Raw genomic sequence first — 3402 nt, forward strand, 5'->3', positions numbered from 1 at the left:
GCCAAGTTGCCCAGGCTGGTCTCGAACCTGTGGGCTCAGGCAATCCTCTCACCTTGGCCTTCCAGAGTGCTGGGATTATAGGCATGAGCTACTGGCCATGGTAAGTTCTTTTTCTCTTTTTCTTTTTGAGTTAGAGTCTCACTCTGTCACCCAGACTGGAGTGCAGTGGCCGCTCCCGGCCACCGCAGCCTCCACCTGCTGGGCTCTGGTGATCCTTCCGCCTCAGCCTTCCAAGTAGCCAGAATTATAGGCATGCGCTACCATGGTTTTTTTTTTTGGGTTTTTTTTTTGAGTTGGTGTCTCATTCTATTGCCCGGGCTGGAGTGCAGTGGCATGCGGCATGCTCACAGCCACTGCAGCCTCAACCTGCTGGGCTCAGGTGATTCTTCCACATCAGCCTTCCAAGTAGCTAGAACTACAGGCACATGCCATCACACCCAGCTATTTTTTTTGATTTATTGTAGAGATGAGGTCTTGCCAAATTGCCCAGGCTGGTCTCGAAACCCGTGGACTCAGGCAATACTCTCACCTTGGCCTCCCAAAGTGCTGGGATTATAGGTGTGAGCCACCACGCCTGGCTGGTAAGTTCTTAACAGGTTGTGAGTAGTCAACGTTATTCATGATCAGAGAGGAACCATGAGGCACCACAGATGCAGGTCAGGAGGGTCTGTGTTTACAGATATAATAAAAGGCATTGTCCTCTGACTTCTCCTAGCCTTGGTGTAGCTGGAGGGGGAACACTATCTGCTTTTAGAACCATGTGGAGCTTGACCTGAAGTATCAGCTCCCAGAGGGTGTTAGGCGAGCCTGGGCAGAAGAGGACTTTGGGGCACCCATCCAGGACAAGTCACCCCCTCCACTCTCCCCAGCAGCTTAAGCAAGGCCTAGTGGTTCCAGCCCAGACAGTCCTGCAAAGGGAGAAGTGGTATCCAATTCTGCTTTGGATCTGCTGAAATGGTGACCCTTGGATGCATGTTGATGGGGCTGCAGCTCTGTAGTCGGGCCTGCTCCTCTCACTCCCTTCATTTCTCCCCCTCCCAGCTCAGAGCTGATCATCCCCAATGTGGGCTTCCAGGAGCTGGAGTAAGTATGTGGTGATGACCTGGGATCACTGAAGTCAGTATTGAAGTTAGGAGCCAGTGATGTGGGGTCACCTTGAGTCTTAGATGAGTACTAAATCAGTTCCAGGGCCTGAGGTCAGTCGTAGGATCAGAGGTCAACTCTGGAGTTAGAGGGCTCCCAGGGTTAAGGTCTGTCCCAGGATCAGTGGAATTAGCCACAACATCAGAAAACAGTCCTGGGGTCAGGGGAGTCAGTCCAAGGATCAGGGATCCAGGAAGTTGGGATGATCAGAGATAGGTGATAGGTTCCAGGCATGTTCCTTGAGGGCCTTTCTTATCAGGGTGGCAGAGGCCCAGCTGGAGCTGTGGGCAGTGGCTTTGGGCCATAGGCTGACTCGAGGCCTAGGCCGGCAGGCCGAGGAGCATGAGCTGGACTTGGAGCTGGACGTGGAACCGGTGGATGAGCCTGACATGGAGCTTTCGGGAGTTATGCTCAGCCCCCTCAAGAGGTAACCTGCACCCATAGTGCACTTGCTCCCACACTCTACCATGAGTTAGTCTCTGCTCACACATATAGACCTGCCTGTCTACTCTCATACACACAGGGTCGCAGGCTGGGAAGTGTGGACACTCTGGGGTCAAGGTCCACTCGTTCACAGGCACAGACACTGCCATGTTCATGCACACAGTTATGCTGGCTCACACACATCTCGGTGATGAAGTCTTGATGAGGGCAAAGAGTTTTGTCTTTTGTTTACTGCAGTTTCACAGTGCCTAGAACAATGCTGGCATATAGCAGGTGCGCAATAAATCTCCGTTGAATTGGTGAATGGTTCCAGGGCTCCAGGAATATGTCAAATTCTGGGTGTAGAGTTGAGGTGGAGGGCAGCAAGACAAGACCTGAAGGACTTGGAATCCAAAAGTTTAGAGGGAGAGCAGATCTCTTACTCAGCACCAAGCAAGTGTGGAGGGTGGGGTGGGAAGTGGGGAGGGGCCAAGTCAGAGCTGGCCTTAAACTTCTTCCCAGCCAAGCCCAAGGCCTGGCCCATGGGGATCCCTTCCAGGTGTCCAGAGCCCTGGACTTCCAGGTAGGCCTCTTATTCCAGACCCTAACCCTTGGGGAGGGCCATCTCTTCTGTGGGGGGAGGGGGAGGGGGCCCATGGTCCTCCCCTACCAAGGCAGATCTGGCTTTCTTTCCTCCTCCTTCTGTGCCCCTCAGGTGGGGGTCACCGTGCTGGAGGCCCAGAAACTGGTGGGGGTCAACATTAACCCCTATGTGGCCGTGCACGTCGGGGAACAGCGCAGGGTGACCGCCACACAGTGAGGGACCAATTGCCCCTTCTACAATTGGTCCTAGTAAAGGGAGGGCTCGATACTTGGCTGGTCGAAGACGATGCCCAGGTCCATCCTGAAGGTGCCTATCCGGGTGGCCATGAAGGGAGGCTCTGCGAATGGGTACACCAGGGAGGAGGGTAGGCCTGGGGGAATGGCCGCAACCAGACAGAAACTGTCCCGGGAGGGGGCATGGCCTGAGAGGAAACTGAATCAGGTGCCCGCCTGTGAGTGGGCGGGGCTCATGGAGGGAAAGTTTGCAGGGAGGCGCTGTCGAGGGTTGGGTGGAGGCAAGGAGGGTGATCTCTTTGCAAGAGACTGGGGGAAACTGGCCCGGGTCTTCCACGTCTCAATCGTTTCACCTACGCTACCAACCCAGTACTTCTTATTCGAATTTCATGAGACCCGGCTCCGCCTCCAAGACTTGCTGCTGGAGACCAGGGTGAGGATAGGCGAGAAGCGACCTTCGGGAAGAAGGGTGTGAGGGTTCCAGGACTAACACCGCCTCCCTCAGGCTTTCCATTCGCGGAGCCTCCCTTCATGGCCACCCGGATAGGCACCTTCAGGATGGACCTGGGCATCGTCTTCGACCAGCCAGGTATCGAGCCCTCCCTTTACTGGGACTCATCTGCAAGGACCAGAACCCCAGAAGCAAATCCTGTGGGCTGCACAGCCTCCCGTCCGATTGCTTCTGGAACGGCCACCTCTCGTGGAGGTTGGACTCGGCACTCCCGCTCCTCCCTGCTGAGACTGACAGGAGCCCCGGCCATGGGCCACCCGGAGCGTCCTGCCGGTCTGGACCCCTGGCCCGCCCCTCCGTCCCCAGATGGCCACTTCTACCAGAAGTGGGTTCCGCTGCGGGATCCCCAGGACATCCGCGCCGGGACGAAGGGCTTCGTCAAGGTCACTTGTCCGTGAGGGCGCGCGGGGACCTGCCCCGCCAACGCCACCCCCGGGTCTAGGGCACAGTTCGGACATCGAGGAGTGGGCAGGGGTGGGGGGGAGGGA

General features: G+C 56.5%; 1 pseudogene; it reads left to right on the top strand.

The window, feature by feature from the left end:
• LOC103276901 overlaps positions 1–3402 on the top strand; it is a 37831-nt pseudogene that overhangs the window by 2619 nt on the left and 31810 nt on the right.

This window comes from Carlito syrichta, unplaced genomic scaffold (assembly GCF_000164805.1).
Source record: "Carlito syrichta isolate Samal-C Ts95f unplaced genomic scaffold, Tarsius_syrichta-2.0.1 Scaffold316401, whole genome shotgun sequence".
In the NCBI taxonomy this organism is placed as follows: domain Eukaryota; kingdom Metazoa; phylum Chordata; class Mammalia; order Primates; family Tarsiidae; genus Carlito; species Carlito syrichta.